The sequence below is a fragment of the Amblyraja radiata genome, unplaced genomic scaffold (assembly GCF_010909765.2).
Source record: "Amblyraja radiata isolate CabotCenter1 unplaced genomic scaffold, sAmbRad1.1.pri S88, whole genome shotgun sequence".
Classification (NCBI taxonomy): domain Eukaryota; kingdom Metazoa; phylum Chordata; class Chondrichthyes; order Rajiformes; family Rajidae; genus Amblyraja; species Amblyraja radiata.
Genome location: NW_022630171.1, coordinates 315,279 through 327,410, shown reverse-complemented (window position 1 = coordinate 327,410; position 12,132 = coordinate 315,279). Strand labels below are relative to the sequence as shown.

General features: G+C 48.8%; 1 long non-coding RNA gene and 1 pseudogene across 1 annotated transcript; one reads left to right on the top strand and one right to left on the bottom strand.

Moving 5' to 3' along the window:
* LOC116969570 overlaps window positions 1-12,132 on the top strand; it is a 56,195-nt pseudogene that overhangs the window by 11,620 nt on the left and 32,443 nt on the right.
* LOC116969575 lies at window positions 5,242-11,981 on the bottom strand. Its single transcript, XR_004410838.1, has 3 exons — window positions 11,755-11,981; window positions 6,223-6,226; window positions 5,242-5,257 (listed from the first exon to the last, which is right to left on the bottom strand). It is a non-coding gene; the product is annotated as an uncharacterized LOC116969575 (long non-coding RNA).

The following is a 12,132-nucleotide window of genomic DNA, read 5'->3' as shown; positions in this document are numbered from 1 at the left end:
CTCCTCTCCTCAAAGCTTGGGGGCCGTGTTAGCTGTGAGCAGGATGCTAGGAGACTGCAAGGTGACTTGGATAGGCTGGGTGAGCGGGCTGAAGCATGGCAGATGCAATATAATGTGGATAAATGTGAGGTTATTGTAAAAAGGACTTGCTTGACACACAAAGTATTTTACTACATAACTGTATTATATGCACTACACACACTATGCCCTAGCTGTCCGTGGTCATCACTGGAACTAGAGAGCGAGCTGGAGGTGGGGAAGCTACAATTATACAAGAGACAATGGGGAGTGGTTAGTAGTGGTGAGGTCACTATGTTAAAGGAGCATGCACTGATCTACATCCTTCCTCTTGGAAACAAAAGCGACCACGGCTCATACGCTAGAATCAGACCATAAGCAGGGAACAGTTAGAATATATCATGATATAGACTACTCGCACACTCCGTACCGGACAGGCGGCTTGACCAACCGCCCAGAGCGGGTGCGGAACCCGCCTTCCCCTTCAACCGCAGGAGCTGCAGGTAAGGGGGCAGGGACAGAGATGGGAGACCCGGGTGAAGAGCGCCCAGGGGAAGGAGGAGAACGGGGGGCGAAACAGGTACACCTGCAGGTGAGGCAGGAGAAGGAGGCTGGCGTGTGCGGGGCACAGAGAGCTGAGAGGGCAGTGTCCGGGGCATGCGAGGAGTGACAGGGGCAGGAGGAGTTTCGGGCAGTGGGGAAGGGACAGGCGGCGAAAACGGGTCTGCGGGAGGCGGAGCAGGCTCGTTGACAAGCAGCAGGTGCTGGCGTGTCCGACGGTACACGGTGCCCTCGTAGTCAACCAGGTATGACCGGGGAGAGTCAGCATTGCCAACGACAACGGCCAGCCGGTGGTGACCGGAGGTGGACTTCATCCGGACAACCTGGCCTGGGAACAGACGGGGAAGCAGACGGGATGATTTGTCAAAGGAGCGCTTCTGGATGACCTGCTTCTCGATGATGCGCTCCTTGACAGCGGCAGGGCTGCGGACCGCGGGCTTTAGGGATTGCTGAGAGACCGGGAGAGGGGGGTCGAGTGGTGCGGGACATGAGGCGCTGGGCAGGCGAACCGAGTGCGGGGTCCCGGGAAATGTTGCGGAGGTTGAGGAGGGCAAGGTAGAAGTCCGAATGAGCAAGCCGACAATGTTCCAGCAGCTCCTTGGCGCTGCGGACAGCGCGCTCTGCAAGGCCATTGCTTTGCGGGTACTCGGGGCTGCTGGTGATGTGGCGAATGTTCCATCGGGCGGCGAAGGCGGCGAACTCCGCGCTGGTAAACTGGCCGCCGTTGTCGGATTGGAGAGTCACCGGGGAACCAAAGGTCGAAAAGTGGCGGCGAAGCTTCCCGATGACGGCAGCAGACGTGAGGGAAGGCAGCTGGTCCACCTCGAACCAGCTGGAGTAGGAGTCCACCAGGACCAGGAAGTGTTTGCCACGCCATTCGAAGATGTCAGTGGCGACAGCCATCCACGGCAACTCGGGAGCCGGCTGCTGCATGAGAGGTTGGCGTTGTTGATGAGGCCGGAGACTGTTGCAGGCAGCACAGGCGGAGACCCTGTCCCGGATGTCCTGAACCATGCCAGGCCAGTAAAACTGGGCTTGGGCCCGGGACAAAGTGGCCTCCACCCCGGGGTGGCCGTTGTGTGCGGTTTGGAAGTAGTGATCCCGCAGAGCGTCCGGCACCACGACCTTGTGACCCTTCACCACCACGCCGTTGTGCAGCACCAACTCGTCCCGAACCAGGAAGTAGGGCACGGCACCGGCCGGTAGAGAAGAGCGTCGGTCAGGCCAGCCACGGCGGATGACGCCCGCAAGCTGTTGCAGGGCAGGATCAGCGGCAGTGTGTTCGACCAGGGACTGCATCTGCCAAGAGGGAACAATGTTAACGTTCAGTACCATCAGGTCAGACGATTCGTATGGATGGCGGGCAACGGAAGGGAGCGGCGCACGGGACAATGTGTCGGCCACGAACATTTCCTTGCCCTTGCGGTACACAATTTCGAATGTGAATCGTTGGAGCTGCAGCATCATTCGCTGCAAACGTGAAGAGGCCGCATGGATAGGCTTGTTTAAGATAGAGACCAGCGGCTGGTGGTCAGTTTCAATGGTGAAGGTTCATCATAGACTGACGAACAAGGACGCCCAGATCCCCTTTTCCCAACTTGACGCATTAAACTGCATCTGCCACGCTTCTGCCCGCTCCCCCAACCTGTCCAAGTCACCCTGCATCTTCCTCACAGTTCACACTGCCACCCAGACCAAAACTGTACGCAATACTCCAGGTGTGGTCTCACCAAGACCCTGTACAACTGCAGAAGGACCTCCCTGCTCCTAGACTCAACTCCCTCAATAACTAGGATTTGCTGATTAAAACTGAACGAGATATTTGCGTATATATTATTAAATAAATCATTCATATTTACTGTAGATAGATATATATTTAATACATATCTTATTATGGTATCATTAATATATGGAGCTTGCACAGCCACATGGATAGAGAACTGGCTGGCAAACAGGAAGCAAAGAGTAGGAGTAAACGGGTCCTTTTCACAATGGCAGGCAGTGACTAGTGGGGCAGCGCAAGGCCCGGTGCGGGGACCAGCAGTGACTAGTGGGGCAGCGCAAGGCTCGGTGCGGGGACCAGGAAGTGACTAGTGGGGCAGCGCAAGGCCCGGTGCGGGGACCAGTAGTGACTAGTGGGGCAGCGCAAGGCTCGGTGCGGGGACCAGCAGTGACTAGTGGGGCAGCGCAAGGCCCGGTGCGGGGACCAGCAGTGACTAGTGGGGCAGCGCAAGGCCCGGTGCGGGGACCAGCAGTGACTAGTGGAGCAGCGCAAGGCCCGGTGCGGGGACCAGCAGTGACTAGTGGGGCAGCGCAAGGCCCGGTGCGGGGACCAGCAGTGACTGGTGGGTCAGTGGGGTTTTCCACTGGTCTGGCAATGAGCAGATGACCAAGTTCCAGATGGCTTGCACCATGGCAGATGTCTTCAGACTCCCCAATGCCCACCTGCGCCCGGTAAGTGTGTGTGGGTGGGGTGGGGGGGGGGGGGGGCAGGCTAGAGTGGCTGAGTGGCCTCTGGCATCCTGCTTCCAACGCTCTGATACCTGGAACTGGAAAGGATTTGCACATAGAACTCAAGACACATAAAAACATAAATTACATCAAACATTTAAAAAAGCCAATGCCAAAACATTTTCAAAGCCGTACATCTGCTTCTCGATGGCCTCCTTTCAGCCGGTGTTGTGCTCAACCCATATGACCGTTCGCAGGAGTTCCCACGGTACCCGCAAGAGTCATTACGGACATCTCACGGATATCGCACTGGCATCTGCCTTCATACAATGTTGCAACGCTGCTCAAGTCACTCTTGGAGAAATTCAAAAATGTTTGAATTTTCTCCCCGACCTTAACAAGTTACACGACTACCTGCCGTTAGCGCCACGGAGGTCCTCGGTGGTCCACGAATGCCGTACTGCTATCGCAGGAGGTTCCCACGATGTTAAACTCTTGTTAAGTCTTGCTTCAGGTTGCACCGTGAGAACAGGCGTGTCGTGTAATAATTTCTTGTCCATGTACAGCACTTAGTTGCAACAGGGGTTGTTTTATAGTGCTCTATAAATAAAGTTATTGGTAGTATTATTATTCTATGGACACACTGATCTGTTCTGTCCATGTACAGCACTTAGTTGCAACAGGGGTTGTTTTATAGTGCTCTATAAATAAAGTTATTGGTAGTATTATTATTCTATGGACACACTGATCTGTTCTGTAGTCAATGCCGACTACGTTCTGTTGTGCTGAAGCAAAGCAAGAATGTCATTGTCCTGTAAAGGGACACAGGACAATAAACTCACTTGTACTTGATATGAATGATATATTTATATTGTAAATAGAGATATTTTCATACATATCTTATCATTTGATATATATATATGTATATTATTATTAAATCTATCATTAATACAACCATATAACAATTACAGCACGGAAACAGGCCATCTCGGCCCTACAAGTCCGTGCCGAACACGTATTTTCCCTTAGTCCCACCTGCCTGCCCTCATACCATAACCCTCCATTCCCTTCTCATCCATATGCCTATTCAATTTATTTTTAAATGATCCCAACGAACCTGCCTCCACCACTTCCACTGGAAGCCCATTCCACACCGCTACCACTCTCTGAGTAAAGACGTTCCCCCTCATGTTACCCCTAAACTTCTGTCCCTTCATTCTGAAGTCATGTCTGAACCTCCTTGTTTGAATCTTCCCAACTCTCAGTGGGAAAAGCTTATCCACGTCAACTCTGTCTATCCCTCTCATCATTTTAAAGACCTCTATCAAGTCCCCCCTTAACCTTCTGCGCTCCAAAGAATAAAGACCTAACTTGTTCAACCTTTCTCTGTAACTTAGTTGTTGAAACCCAGGCAACATTCTAGTAAATCTCCTCTGTACTCTCTCTATTTTGTTGACATCCTTCCTATAATTGGGCGACCAAAATTGTACACCATACTCCTGATTTGGTCTCACCAATGCCTTGTACAATTTGAACATTTCATCCCAGCTTCTACACTCAATGCTCTGATTTATAAAGGCTAGCATACCAAAAACTTTCTTTACCACCCTATCTATATGAGATTCCACCTTCAAGGAACTGTGCACAGTTATTCCCAGATCCCTCTGTTCAACTGCATTCTTCAATTCCCTACCATTTACCATGTACTTCCTATATTGATTTGTCCTGCCAAGGTGTAGCACCTCACATTTATCAGCATTAAACTCCATCTGCCATCTTTCAGCCCGCTCTTCCAACTGGCATAAATCACTCTGTAGACTTTGGAAATCCTCTTCATTATCCACAACACCACCTATCTTAGTATCATCTGCATACTTACTAATCCAATTTACCACACCATCGTCCAGATCATTGATGTACATGACAAACAACAAAGGACCCAACACAGATCCCTGAGGCACCCCACTAGTCACCTGCCTCCAACCCGACAAACAGCCATCCACCATTACCCTCTGGCGTCTCCCATTCAGCCACTGTTGAATCCATCTTTCCATTCAACCTTTCTCTGTAACTTAGTTGTTGAAACCCAGGCAACATTCTAGTAAATCTCCTCTGTACTCTCTCTATTTTGTTGACATCCTTCTTATAATTGGGCGACCAAAATTGTACACCATACTCCAGATTTGGTCTCACCAATGCCTTGTACAATTTTAACATTACATCCCAACTTCTATACTGCTTACAATATATATATTGTAAATGGAAATATTTAATGTATATTTCATTATTATTGTAGATATACTTATATGTATAAATATATCATTAATATATATTGTAAATGGATATATTTAATACATATCTTATTATTGTGTGTATATATATGAATGATATATTTATATTGTAAATAGATATATTTTAATACATATATATATATGTATATATTATTAAATCTATCATTAATAGATATTGTAAATAGATATATTTAATGTATATTTCATTATTATTGTATATATACTTATATGTATCAATATATTATTAAATATATCATTAATATATATTGTAAATAGATATATGTAATACACATTTGATTATTATTGTCTATATAACAAGGGAAATCAGGGAAAATATCAAAGCGAAGGATGATGCGTACAAATTAGCCAGAAAAAGCAGCATACCGGAGGACTGGGAGAAATTCAGAGACCAGCAGAGGAGGACAAAGGGCTTAATTAGGAAAGGAAAAATAGATTATGAAAGAAAACTGGCAGGGAACATAAAAACTGACTGCAAACGTTTTTATAGATATGTGAAAATAAAGAGATTAGTTAAAACAAATGTAGGTCCCTTGCAGTCAGAAACAGGTGAGTTGATCATGGGGAACAAGGATATTGCGGACCAATTGAATAACTACTGTGGTTCCGTCTTCACTAAGGAAGACATAAATAATCTGCCGGAAATAGCAGGGGACCGCGGGTCAAAGGAGTTGGAGGAATTGAGTGAAATCCAGGTTAGCCGGGAAGTGGTGTTGGGTAAATTGAATGGATTAAAGGCCGATAAATCCCCAGGGCCAGATAGGCTGCATCCCAGAGTACTTAAGGAAGTAGCTCCAGAAATAGGGGATGCATTAGTAATAATCTTTCAAAACTCTTTAGATTCTGGAGTAGTTCCTGAGGATTGGCGGGTAGCAAACGTAACCCCACTTTTTAAGAAGGGAGGGAGAGAGAAAACGGGGAATTACAGACCAGTTAGTCTAACATCGGTAGTGGGGAAACTGCTAGAGTCAGTTATTAAAGATGGGATAGCAGCACATTTGGAAAGTGGTGAAATCATTGGACAAAGTCAGCATGGATTTACAAAAGGTAAATCATGTCTGACGAATCTTATAGAATTTTTCGAGGATGTAACTAGTAGCGTGGATAGGGGAGAACCAGTGGATGTGTTGTATCTGGACTTTCAGAAGGCTTTCGACAAGGTCCCACATAAGAGATTAGTTTACAAACATAAAGCATACGGCATTGGGGGTTCAGTATTGATGTGGATAGAGAACTGGCTGGCAAACAGGAAGCAAAGAGTAGGAGTAAACGGGTCCTTTTCACAATGGCAGGCAGTGACTAATGGGGTACCGCAAGGCTCAGTGCTGGGACCCCAGCTATTTACAATATATATTAATGATCTGGATGAGGGAATTGAAGGCAATATCTCCAAGTTTGCGGATGACACTTAGCTGGGGGGCAGTGTTAGCTGTGAGGAGGATGCGAGGAGACTGCAAGGTGACTTGGATAGGCTGGGTGAATGGGCAAATGTTTGGCAGATGCAGTATGATGTGGATAAATGTGAGGTTATCCATTTTGGTGGCAAAAACAGGAAAGCAGACTATTATCTAAATGGTGGCCGACTAGGAAAAGGGGAGATGCAGCGAGACCTGGGTGTCGTGGTACACCAGTCATTGAAAGTGGGCATGCAGGTGCAGCAGGCAGTGAAGAAAGCGAATGGTATGTTAGCTTTCATAGCAAAAGGATTTGAGTCTAGGAGCAGGGAGGTTCTACTGCAGTTGTACAGGGTCTTGGTGAGACCACACCTGGAGTATTGCGTACAGTTTTGGTCTCCAAATCTGAGGAAGGACATTATTGCCATAGAGGGAGCGCAGAGAAGGTTCACCAGACTGATTCCTGGGATGTCAGGACTGTCTTATGAAGAAAGACTGGATAGACTTGGTTTATACTCTCTAGAATTTAGGAGATTGAGAGGGGATCTTATAGAAACTTACAAAATTCTTAAGGGGTTGGACAGGCTAGATGCAGGAAGATTGCTCCCGATGTTGGGGAAGTCCAGGACAAGGGGTCACAGCTTAAGGATAAGGGGGAAATCCTTTAAATCCGAGATGCGAAGAACTTTCTTCACACAGAGAGTGGTGAATCTCTGGAACTCCCTGCCACAGAGGGTAGTCGAGGCCAGTACATTGGCCATATTTAAGAGGGAGTTAGATGTGGCCCTTGTGGCTAAGGGGATCAGAGGGTATGGAGAGAAGGCAGGTACGGGATACTGAGTTGGATGATCAGCCATGATCATATTGAATGGCGGTGCAGGCTCGAAGGGCCGAATGGCCTACTCCTGCACCTAATTTCTATGTTTCTATGTTTCTAATGAGTGCTCAGCCTCCTGCTGTACTCACTCTATACTAATGAGTGCTCAGCCCCCTGCTGTACTCACTCTATACTAATGAGTGCTCAGCCCCCTGCTGTACTCACTCTATACTAATGCGTGCTCAGCCCCCTGCTGTATTCACTCTATACTAATGAGTGCTCAGCCCCCTGCTGTACTCACTCTATACTCATGACTGCGTAGCCAGTCACAGTGTGAACTCCATCATCAAGTTTTAAGGATAAGGGGGAAATCTTTTAGGACCGATATGAGAAAAACATTTTTTTTCACACACACAGAGAGCGGTGAATCTGTGGAATTCTCTGCCGCAGAAGGTAGTTGAGGCCACACAGTTCATTGGCTATATTTAAGAGGGAGTTAGATGTGGCCCTTGTGGCTAAAGGGATCAGGGGGTATGGAGAGAAGGCAGGTACAGGATACTGAGTTGGATGATCAGCCATGATCATATTGAATGGCGAATGGTGCAGGCTCGAAGGGTCGAATGGCCTCTACTCCTGCACCTATTGTCTATGTTTCTAATCCAAACTATCTCTCCCCCTTCTCTCTGTCTCCTCCCCCCCCCCTCCCCTCCCCCCGCCACCGGCGCTACAGGTCTCTCCGTTGCTAACTGCATTTCGTTGTCTCTGTACCGTACACTGACAATGACAATTAAAGTTGGATCTGAAGTTGAATTGAATTGAATCTTTGGTCTCCATTGAAGTCAATGGGAGTGAAGCCCAGGGGGAGGTGGCCATCTTTGATCAAGGCACTTCATTGAAGTCAATGGGAGTGAAGCCCAGGGGGAGGTGGCCATCTTTGATCAAGGCACTTACCCATTGAAGTCATTGAGGGGATGGTGATGCACAGGGAGGCGGCGGCCATCTTTGCTACTGGCACATCTTCCATTGAAGTCTATGAGGGTGTGCAGCGGCCATCTTTGATCAAGGCACTTCCCCCATTGAAGTCAATGAGAGGGGATTGAGGCCCGGGGGCGGCGGCCATGTTTGCTACTGGCAGTCGCTCCATTGAAGTCAATGTGAATGAATCCCAGGGGAGGCGGCGGCCATCTTTGGTAAAGGCAGTCTTCTCCATTGAGGTCTATGAATGAATCCCAGTGTGTGGCGGCCATCTTTGATACTGGCAGTCATCTCAAACTGGCAAGGAGTAACCTATCCCGGGGGATCAGGGAAGCGAAGAGGCTGTATGGGCAAAAACTTAATAGCCACTTCGCAAATGACAAAGACACACGTCGCTTGTGGCAGGGATTTCATACCATCACTGACTACAAGCCCCCACCCCCGCTGCGGATATGCCAAAACGACCCCTCTCTACCAGATGAACTGAACGAGTTCTACGCACGGTTTGAGGTTAAAAACAGCACCCAGACACGTGCACTACTGCCATCTCCCAGTGACCAGTCGCTCAGGCTGTCCGCAGCCGGAGTTAAAAAGGCCTTTGCCAGCATCAATCCACGCAAAGCTGCAGGGCCGGACAACATTCCTGGATGCGTTTTAAGAGACTGCGCCGAGCAACTGAAAGATGTCTTCACAGACATTTTTAACATCTCACTCAGCCAGGCAGTAGTGCCCAACTGTCTTAAGAGTGCCACCATCGTCCCTGTCCCGAAGAAACCAAACCCAGCCTGCCATAATGGCTTTCGACCAGTGGCTCTAACACCCATAGCAATGAAGTGTTTTGAGCGACTGGTTATGCAGCACATCAAAAAGAATCTACCTGCCGACCTAGACCCACTGCAGTTCGCCTACAGAGCCAACCGATTCACAGAGGACGCAGTCTCAACAACGCTGAATCTCGTACTGTCACACCTTGATCGGAAAAATACTTATGCCAGGATCCTCTTCATAGATTTCAGCTCTGCTTTTAACACAATCATTCCACAGCAGCTGGTGGAGAAGTTGGAGCTATTGGGGGTTGATGCTGGCACATGTAACTGGGTCCTGAACTTTCTATCACAACGGTAGCAGACAGTCAGGGTGGGCAGTAGGACATCAAAACCCATAGCCGTGAGCACTGGCTCGCCCCAAGGCTGTGTCCTAAGCCCCCTGCTGTTTAGTCTGCTTACACACGACTGTACTGCTAGACTCAACAACAACTTCATCAACAGGTTCGCTGATGACACAACAGTGGTGTGTCTCATCAGTGACAATGATGAGTCGGCGTACAGGATGGAGGTGGAGCTGCTCACAGGATGGTGCAAATCCCACAACCTCATTCTCAACGTGGGAAAAACTAAGGAGATGGTGGTTGACTTCAGGAGGGCGGGAAAACAACACCATACACCTCTGCACATCGATGGAGCTGATGTGGAAAGGGTCAGCAGCGTGAAGTTCCTAGGACTCCACCTGTCAGATGACCTGATGTCCACAACCAACACCACAGCACTGGTCAAGAGAGCCCAGCAGCGACTACACCCTCTCCGAAGACTACGGAAAGCAGGTCTCCCCACTACACATCTACGAACTTTTTATAGGGGGACAATCGAGAGCACATTAACCAACGGCATCACTTCCTGGTTCGGGAGCTGCAAGGCGTACGAACGGCACCAACTAGACAGGATTGTGAAGACCGCCAGCAGGATTATTGGTGCTCCACTCCCTTTCTTGCTGGACATATACAGGAAGATTAGATTTAGATTAGATATAATTTATTGCCACACAGCCAGGCTGGTGGAAATTTGGGTTGTCTGCAGCTATACAATAATAAAGAACACACAACCACAATAAAACTGTAACACAAACATCCACCACAGCATTCATCACTGTGGTGGAGGGCACAAAATTTGGCCAGTCCTGTTGATACAACTCTGTTGATACAGAGATGTATCAGCAGAGCCATCTCCATCATCAAAGACCCCTACCACCCATCGCATCACATATTCTCCATCCTGCCATCTGGGAAGAGGTACAGGAGCATTAGCTGCAAAACCAGCAGGATGCTCCTCAGCTTCTTCCCGCAGGCTATAAGACTGATAAACGGACTTAGCCCCCTGCCAAAGTATCGCGCACCAACCATCAACCTGGACACACTGCAGCGGCTGTCGATCGGAACGCCTGTTGATGTCTAGTAGAGAGTAGAGTGTTTCATTTAATTTGTTCATGATATATGTTTTTTATTTCTAGTTATTTGTTGTTATTTTTTACTGCACACTGAATGGACACTGGTTGAGCAACGTTTTGTTGTTTCCTCTGGGTATGTGAGGACTCAGGAAAATGACAATAAAGATATACTGATACTGGTCTCCATTGAAGCCCAGGGAGAGGCGGCGGCCATCTTTGATACTGGCAGTTCAACCCCATTGAAGCCCAGGGAGAGGCGGCGGCCATCTTTGATCAGGGCACTTCTTCCATTGAAGTCAATGAGAAGGGGGGGGGAGGGGCCGGGCCCGGTGACGTTCTACCCCTCCGCGCGATGACGTCGAGCCCCATACGCGCTGACGCAGGGACGTGGCCCCGCCCCCTCCTCCTCCTCCCGCCGCCGCCATCTTGTCGCTTCTCTGCTGGAGTTGAGTCTTTCTCTCCTTTTTCGGCGGATTTACGCTATTTAAGGCGGGTTAACCGCTAGTTAGCGGCTGGTTGGCGCTGACCACACGTGTTGGCCGTCGCTGACCAGTTTAGCCGCGATTTGGGGCCGTTCTGGGGGTTGAATCTCCAAAAGTGGAAAAATGCAGCCAAATGTGGCTTTTATCGCCTAATATCGCTAGTTAGGGCTGGTTAACCGCTGGTTAGCAACTGGTTAACGATCACTAAACGTGTTAACCCTCCCTGGCCCGTTTAGCGGCGATTTGGGGCCGTTCTAGGGTTTAATCTCCCAATGTGGTCAAATGTGACTTTTATCGCTAGTTATGGCGGGTTAACCACTGGTTAGTAGTTGGTTAACGGCTGGTTAACGCTCACCACACGTGTTGGCCGCCGCTGACCAGTTTAGCAGCGATTTGGGGCAGTTCTGGGGCTGAATCCCCCAATGTGGTCAAATGTGGCATTTATCGCCTAATATCGCTAGTTAGGGCTGGTTAACCGCTGGTTAGCGGCTGGTTACCGCTCACTAGACGTGTTGGCCGTCGCTGACCCGATTTGGGGCCGGTTTGGTGCTAAAATGGTGAAAACACACACAAATGGGATTTATCGCTAGTTGAGGCGGGTTAACCGCTAGTTAGCAACTGGTTAGCGCTCACTGGATGTGCTGGCTGTCAGTGGCTGTTTATCAGCGATTTTGGGCCGTTCTGGAGGTAGAATCTGCAAATGTGGCTTTAATAGAAACATAGACAATAGGTGCAGGAGTAGAGGCCATTCGGGTACGAGTTGGGCCGAAGGGCCTCTTTCCAATGCTGTATCACTTTATGACAAAGTGCTGGAGTAACTCAGCGGGTCAGGCAGCATCTGTGGAGAAGATAGACACAAAGTGCTGGAGTAACTCAGCGGGTCAGGCAGCATCTGTGGAGAAGAT